Source organism: Rattus norvegicus, chromosome 7 (genome assembly GCF_021556685.1).
Source record: "Rattus norvegicus strain SHRSP/BbbUtx chromosome 7, alternate assembly SHRSP_T2T, whole genome shotgun sequence".
In the NCBI taxonomy this organism is placed as follows: domain Eukaryota; kingdom Metazoa; phylum Chordata; class Mammalia; order Rodentia; family Muridae; genus Rattus; species Rattus norvegicus.
In genome coordinates this window covers 26,965,413-26,973,954 of record NC_141540.1, presented here as the reverse complement: position 1 = coordinate 26,973,954, position 8,542 = coordinate 26,965,413, and the positions used below count along the sequence as shown (strand labels likewise).

The window sequence follows — 8,542 nt, the reverse complement described above, 5'->3', positions numbered from 1 at the left end:
CTTTTGTTGTCACCTCTTGGTCATTGTCCTCTGAAGTTTCTACTTCCTCCTTGCTGTCCCTGCCCTGATCCAGGAAGTTCCTGCTTCCACCCTGCTGTCCCATGAAATCACCATGGCTGCCATCCGCTGCCCCAGCCCCCTTGATATCTTTCTGGGGGTCCTTTCAGCTCTGGCTCCTCAGTGGCCATGTTGAGCTGACAGCATCTCCAACCGTGCCACTTCACCTGTGTTTTTGTGTCTGCTTCAGTGCAGACATCAAAACAAACTTCCGGTTTTCCTTTGAGGAAGACCATCCCCTTCATTTTGGCATCGATGTTCTTGCCTAGCTGCTCCTCGAGTTCCTTCCAAGCATAGCTAAGTTGGACATCTCAACAAAGCACTGCAGTATCACAGTCTCAAAGGCTGCTGGGCAGTGGATCAGGGAGCACTGGTCGACCGATGTGGCCCCTGATCTGTGGAGATAGAGCAGCTGCCAGGTCTCTACAGCTCCTTTCTCCTCAGTCAGCGTCTCAGCCGACTGCTTGAAATGGCCAACGGCAGTGGGGGCACAGAGTCCAATAGTCTGATGGCATCTTTGCTGGAGGCTTTCATTATTTGTTTCAGAAGGAAGACCTATCCGTTCAAACTTAGTGCTAGCTTTCTGCACCACCTGGGGTAACTGGTACTCTTCTTTGGTAAAAGCAGTTTAAACCCCTATCCTTCCAGCTCTGCCTGTTCTTCTTGAAAGATCAAAGACTCCATTTCCATTGGTGTACAGCTGTGAACAACCAGGTCACCCTCGGGGATGTCTAACCCACTTTCAGCCAGTAAACCCACAAAACTGCCATTTCAGCACCTTTCAGGGTGATTTCCTTTTGCTTCTGCAGAATGTCCCCATGTAAGGACTGGGCATTCCTGCTTTATGCATGTGTTTTGTGACAGCTCCTGCCACCGTCCTTGGTTTCACAGAAGTTGAACATGTCCCCTTGATGACCACTGTACCCTCGGAACACATCCCTACTCACCACTGTCCTCTCTGTCTCCTGTGCTCCACAGTTAAGGCTGCTTTCTGAATCTTTTCCCAATCAGGTCCACCCGTTCATATGTAGGTTTTGTGTATTTCTTAGCAACATTAAATACTCAATGAGAGCAGGTTGCAGAGAAAAAGCAATGTTTGCGGGTTGCCTTCAGAATCGTTCTTGTATGCTATACATAAAATTTCTTCCACTTGATCTTCAAACCAATATCTAACATCTGGTCGTCTTCATCTAGGACAACATGTTAAAGGTTGGTGAGATCTAGCTTGCCATTCTGCAAGTGATCCTCAATACGAGCTGGGGTCCCAACCAGGATATCAATCCCACTCTGCACTTGTTCTTGTTGACCACCATAGGGAGTTTCACCATAAAAAACACTGATAGCTTTTATCGATGTCACTGAAGTCTTTGGTCATTTGATTTGCTAATTCTCTTGTAGATGCAGCACTAGTATCTGATTGGCTTGGCCTCTCTTCCTCTCTTGTAGTCCACCTTTAAGTTACCCAATCAAAGGGACGGCAAAGGAGAAGGTCTTCCTGCTTACTGTCCATGCCTGGGCAATGAAGTCTGTCTCACTGTATACATGATGGAATGTCTTGGCTTTTAGAAAAAATGGGTAGTTCACCCCTCAAGCTTTGAGCTTTGAGAAGCTTGACAGTCTCCTCGGGTATGGGAAAATTAGAGAGAATCCTTTCTTCTCGATGAGTATTTCCTTTTCTATCTCATTACTATTTTCTTCCCCAGGAGCATCCCTGGAGTTGGAGTTTGGTTCAGAATGGGAGAGGACATTCTTGAGCCTGGGCTCTTCTCTCCCTTGTCTCATTAACTTCTTTCCCTTTCTTCTTCTTGGGCTTGGGCATGTCTGCCTCTGCTTCAGAAACTTCCTGGTTTTTGTCTCTGTGTTTTTTCCCATTGGCTGTTTTCTTCTCTAGGGACTCCTTTTCTTCTGGGATGTTTTGCTTTTACAAGCATTGTGGTCTTGAGGCTCATCCTCCTTCTTGTCCTTGTTGGATTTAGCAGAACACACATCAACTTCAGAAGGCCCTTTCTCTTTCACTGCTTTTGCTCTGGAGGAACAAGTCTTTTCCATTCCTTTCGTTGCTTCTTCTGTCTTCGATTTTGGCTTCTCCTTTCTACTTTTCCTCCTGCTTGCATTGGCAGCATCTCCTTGCTCTCCTCAGCCCTGTCTTCTCCCTACTTGGATGCACTGGGGAGTTTCCTGGTATTTTTCAGTGTGAGCTACGCAGGTCTGCCAGTCCCTCAACTGTATGCAAAGGAGAGAGAGCGACACAGCAGCCTTCTACTTGTGATCCACTCTGCATCTCTCAATAATTTCTTCCCTTGGAAAGAGATGATGCTTACTTCCCCTGCAATTTCTGTTAGAATTTCTACTACTCTGAAAACACACCATGACAAAGGTACTATATTACTGCCTTGTCATGTACAATATTTTCTTGTGGCTGGCTCAATGGTTGTGAGTTTCCGTCCAAATCATTTTGGTGGGAAGTTAGGCAGCTTCTAGCCAGGCAGCGCAGTTGAGGCGCTGAGTGTTGTACATCATGCTCCAAAGGCAAACGGAAAACTCCTTCCAGGCAGATAGGAGGAGAATCTCCAAACACACGCATACAGTGACACACGTATTCAAACAAGCACACACCTCCAATAGTGCCCCTCCATTTGCCACGCAAGTACAAACAAACACATGCAGTTTCCAAGCTCTTTGCTCCGTGTCCACCCAGCTCCTTTTTTGGTCAGCATTTGTCTTGATCAAACAATAAACTTTCTGAACGTAAAGTACTTCTTTCTACGGGCTCCTTACATTCCCAGAAATCAACCTTCTTTGTGACTGTGACAGGCGCTTAGGTGCCAACCTTTAGGCAAGTATCTGTGAGTGTTTTTGAGATGTTTCTCTGTAAGGAACATAAGGCCCACCCTGCATGATTTTTGGAACATTTCCTCAGGGTGCATTTCCAGCTGCATCAAACTGTGAAAGCAACAAGATTCTCAAGCATCTGCTGCCTGGGATTCCTGACCATGAACACAGGGAAATCAGTTGCTTTTTCTGCGGATACCCTGCTTTTCCCACCATGAGATACTGTATCATCATTACATCTGAGCCAGGACAAACCATTCCTTAAATTATTCATTATTTAAGTCTTCATTATTTTCTCACAGAAGGAGAAATGGAAGTCAGAGAATTCCCTGTCAACTCTAGAGTCATTCCATTAGTCATGTGTCTACTCTCCTTTCCAAGTCACATAAGTATTACCAATGCCTGCCACACTTTCCAGAGAAAGCAAGTCTTTCAGACTACAGACTCTTCCAGTGATTTTTGTCCCCTCCCCCATCTCCTTCAACTGAATCTAAGGTAAATCAGCTCCGGGTCCTGACTAGAGCCTCAGTGGTGGAGGTGACTTGTGAATCTACATCTCTAGGTGGATTCCCCTACCAGACACTGTGCTAACTGGGTGTGATGGTCTCTGCACCTGTGGTTGAGCGTCTTACAAGTTCTGATCCTCTAAGTATGGATAAAAGCTGAACCACTGGGGACAAGAATTACACACAGCTAGTGTGGCTTCCTTCTTCTGCAATCAAATATTTCCTAGTGAGACATTACATGTGGATCCCAGTCATGATGCAGATGAAGACAGAATGCTAGGCATACTGCAAAGCTGAAAACACTCAACCTGTCATCAATGAGCTCTATTAAATCACAGCTGTGAATGCAGTTCTGAGAAACGATGAACCCTTCTTCAGTGATGGGACTCCTCAAATGCCCATTAGTCCCCTATTAGCCCCATGTGTGCCCTATCAGTCACAGCCCTTGGGGATGCAGGAGTCAGAAGATGTAGAAAACAGGGCTCCAGCTGAGTAAATGTACGTAATGGCACTGTGCCTCTGAAAGTGTCCTAGGGAAGCATCAAGAACAAAACTAGTCAACAGAGGTTGGTTTGTCCAGACTGAAGACCAGTCTCACTCTCCTTTTCATCCCCTCTGATCCTCCTCCTCTTCTTCAACCTCTCGCTCTCCCTCCCTTCCCTGTTTTCCTTCTCCTCTGCCTCGCCTTCCCTTTCCCCCTCCCTCTTCCTCTTCCTTTCCCTTCATATCTCTCGATCAGGTCCAGTTTTTGTTACCAACTAAACTCAGTCATGAAGTGTGAGTTGGAGAATCATTGACCTCTCAGGGTTTGGCATCAAAAACAGCCTTTCCCTCTCCCAGCAGCTGTCAAGTGCCAATGGTCTCTCACCTTGTAGTTGGATTTCTAGTCCTTATCCCCACTTCCCTGTTCATAAGATTCCCTCTGGTATGAGCTTGCTTACTCTCATGCATACGCTGACAGTCACTGTGAGTTTGTATTTCAAACAACACTGCTATTTCTCAGACATTGACTAGTTAACTACCACTGTGGCATTAAAGATCTTTCTAGCGCTTAACATTATTCAATTTCGCCTGCTCATTTGTCTGCTCTCTCTCTCTCTCTCTCTCTCTCTCTCTCTCTCTCTCTCTCTCTCTCTGTATGTATGTGTGTGTGTTTGTGTGTATTTCCTATCACAAGACACAATCCCACTATCTCCGTCTCCTCTCCTGTCCATACTTAACCCATGCCATCTTCCCCAATAATAGTGGAAAATGATTGTTGTGGAAGCTCTACTATGTCACCATGGCATTCACACCTTCTCATCTGCAAATTTTCATTATGGTGTTTGTTTGGTGTGGTATGAGGCTTCAGCTACTCTATCAACACTGGAATTTCAATGGACCTCTTCTCAGACATTTTGTTGTCATGGTGGTTATCTGTATCATAGACATTCTGGACTTTTAGATCTATAAAACTGACCCTGCATGCACTCCAGAAGTTCACCAATAGCTAGATATTGGTGTCAATTCAAAGCCCTGGATCTGTGCCTGAGGAGTATCTGGTCAGGCTGATGGCTTTAGCACCTTTCAAGGAGAATGCTTATCTTGTAGTCCCTGAAAACATGGCCAGTGACACCCTACTCTTCAGGTGAAGTGCCAGTTCCTGTCTCTTGAGTATTTCAGCGAGTGAGGACATGGCCAGGTCTGTTACACATGAGCACAGGGCCAGCTCTCCTGCCTGCCACAGATATCATGATGAATAAGGGGAGAGGGGTTTCTCCATCATCCTCACCATTGCCTAGCAGAGACAGAACCCTTGGGGCCTTTTCATACACAGCCCATTTATCCCGGGGTAGATCTATTGTGCTGCCCAAGCAAAGTTAAGGACCTGAACTCCTGAGTGTTTTAGCAGGTGAATGACAGGGGCTGCTCTCCTGTTCTAGTCACACCAGAGTCAAGTGTCATGCATGCCATAGGTGGTGAGGTACAAGGGCAGAGGAGGGTGTCTTTTTCTTGTCCACACCACTGAATGGGCAACAGGTGGCAGTGCCAGGCAATGTTGGGCAGTGTCTGACATGCCTCAGGGGAGTTTTACTGGAGAGCATGCTTATGTTGTCTCTTTTTTAGCATGAAAAACTCCAGACCAAGTCTGAAATACCGTGTCCTTGTTTTGGAGTCAGGTAGCCAACTGATGGTCCTGGTGTTTGGAATCTGGTGACTAAGATTACCCAGCTACACTGACCACTTTTTCTGTGTTGAGGAGTAGCTTTCTTGTGCAAGACAACTCACACTTGCACAGAAAAGAGCTGACTAAAGATTTGCCCCTCTTTCAGGGCACTGGTAATTGTAGATTGCTCATATCACTCATAACAAACAAAACCAGTATCAGTTTTTTCTGCCCTACTCTATAAATCTGACTTTTGTCCCTCTTATATGGTGAGCTCTGGTTCCCAGTTATTACTATTTGATTGCTGTCTTGTTTTAGACAAGACAGTCAAGCTCAAAAATATATCTCCACCTTTCTCCAGACCTATTTCTAAACATACTAGGTACCAACACTTACCAGGACCATGAGACCCTTAAAAGTATTTGCCAAGCTCATGGTAGAACTGATGGGGGATAGTAGAAAATTTTGCTGTTGTTGGGTGTTTGGCCTCAGATCTTGGAAAAGAATCTAAAAAGGGTTAAAAGATCTGAGGATAGAAATAGGTCCTGATTCCTGGAGACTGCTTAAAAGTTTTAAAATAAGCATGACTGTGTAAGAGAAACGCTACTAAAGATAAGAGAGACCCCAGAGGGGAAGCCTGAAACACCCGGAGAGGAACAGGGAAGAATGATGCCTGGTCCTGTGTCAGTGAGATTACAGAGAAGGTCCTACTGGGCAACAGAGGTGAAAGTACAAAGCCCAAATAATCAGGCAGTTATCCTGGACTAGCACCATATCCAGTACTGTTAACTTCAACCCAGCCAGACTGCTGCCCTACACTAAGCCAACAGAGCCTCTTTCAGAGAACAGAGGAGTTGTGGTCATCAAAGTCCTTCAACATAGACAGGAGAACAAAAGGTGACTTTGTGATGCTGGAGTTTATGCAGAAAGATGTCTAGCCATGAAACAACACGAGAGCAAGGTGCATTCTCGGTTCTTTCCCAGGCCACATCACTTAAGTTCCAGCTGCTGGACCTTGGAGATAAGCACATCCAGATGGACACTAGGAGTTCAGCTTCAGCTTGTTTGGGAGCAACAGGCTTCTCAGTGAATATCTCTTTGGTGGCTCCAGGTGGAAAAGTCAGACCCCTTTATTTGTACCTCATGCAACATGGGATCTGAAGAGGTAGACTGCTTCCTCCCTAGGTATATGCACACTGGTACAAGACTGACATGCTGTCATGTTTGTCAAGGAAAAGGTGTGTGCGCCTCTGCCTGTTTAAGAGGACAATGCTTCTGGTAGCTTTTCATAGGGACCCTCTATCTTGTTGACTTGGCATGATTTGAATTCTCCCAGGTCCTCAATCTACAAAGTGTTGATATAAGCCACTGGTCAGGGGATTGCCTATTGCTCCCTCCATGATGTTAACACCAAGGCTTTTTAAAAAAGTCTAAGCCATAAGACCCTGTCTTTTGAAGCCTTTTGCTGGGTGACCTAGTCTTTTCCCACCAGATGTTCTAAATCCCAAGACAACAACTCAGGTAGAGCAGGTGCTGATGGGATATTCCAAGTATGAGATGGTTGTGAGACTGGATCCAGAGATCTACTGTGCCTGTCACCTCGAAACAGTTCCATGATTCACAGATACCTGGTGTGGTTCACCCCAATAGGGCTGCACTCACTCAGAAGGCCATCTTACAGGGGCTTTGTTCTATTCTATTTTTGAGCAGAGTCTGAGTGAAGGGTTTACCCTCTTTGAAGACTTGGGCCTGTAGGTATTCTATCCACGTGTCCTCAAGAGCTCAGTGGATTGGGCTCTACCTGCTAAGGCATCCATAGGGTCAGTAACCATATGGACTGCTTGGGCTCTGTCTTCTTTTGCTAGATTATTTGCAAAACATCTCCATCTGTCTCTGTATATAGAGAAGTAGGAAGCCATGATTTGCTTTGTATTCTGGTCTTCACCCTGGCTTGGATCTTTAATCTAAAGCAACCATTCTAAGTGGTAACTCCATAGTGAAATCCAGGGGGTCATGAAAGTTGGAGAAGGGATAGGACACAGATTAGTGGGTGAGAATGTATTCTCAGAACCCAAGAGGGCATTTCATAACCCAAGACCGATTCCTACCATAGTGCCTAGCTCTGGTTTAGCTTTCTGTCTGGATACCAGATGCTGTACAAGCAGGAACTTTGTGCCCTTTCTGAGGTAAGACCCACCTTCCTTGTGGGGAGTCATTTTGCCTTCTTTTATGAATGCCTGACTGTCCGGTAGAGTCAAGTGAGACCGGGGTCTACTAGCAGATTTCCTGATTTGCTGATACATGGAAGGTTATGAGGGACACACTTGAAGCTCATGTTGAGGGGATCAATGTTTGTTAATGTTAGAGGAAGGAACGGGAAGGAATAGATGAGCCTCAAGATGCTAAGTAATATTGAATATATATAAGGCATTGTCTCTGTGGGCTTGGAACTTTGTTTCCCATGATTCTATAAACTACTGTCCAGTCCAGGAGAACCTGGAGACTCGTGTAGTATGGACTGAACAGCCCTAACCATTGTTTTTCTTTGTTTAATTTCTTTTATTTAGTAAGCATTCTATTCATTCACATGTCAAATGCTATCTCACATCCAGGTTACCCTTCCATAAGCCCCATCCCACATCTGCCCTCACAGCCCTCTGCTATATGTAGGTGCTCGCCCACCTCCTCACCCCCTCCCACTTCTCCAGTTTACCCCTGTGCTGGGGGAATCAAACCTCTACAGGACCAAGGGGCTACCCTCCCATTGCTGTCAGGCAAGTCTGTTCTCTGATAAATAGATATTTGTAGCCATGGATCCGTCCCCGTACACACTGTGTTCGGTGATTAAGACTCTGGGGCTTCTGGGTTGTTAGTTAGGCCAATGTTTTTCTTCCTATTGGGTTACAATAACCCTCTCCTTCTGCAGTCCCTGCGACAGCTGCTCCACCAGGGTCCCTGAGTTCAGTCTGATGGTTAGCTCCAAGCATCCACATCTGCATTG

At 45.7% G+C, this 8,542-nt stretch overlaps 1 pseudogene; it reads right to left on the bottom strand.

Moving 5' to 3' along the window:
* Positions 1-20: 20 nt before the first annotated feature.
* On the bottom strand, positions 21-2,192 carry LOC148004584 (nucleolar RNA helicase 2 pseudogene; annotated as a pseudogene).
* Between the last annotated feature and the right edge of the window lie 6,350 nt (positions 2,193-8,542).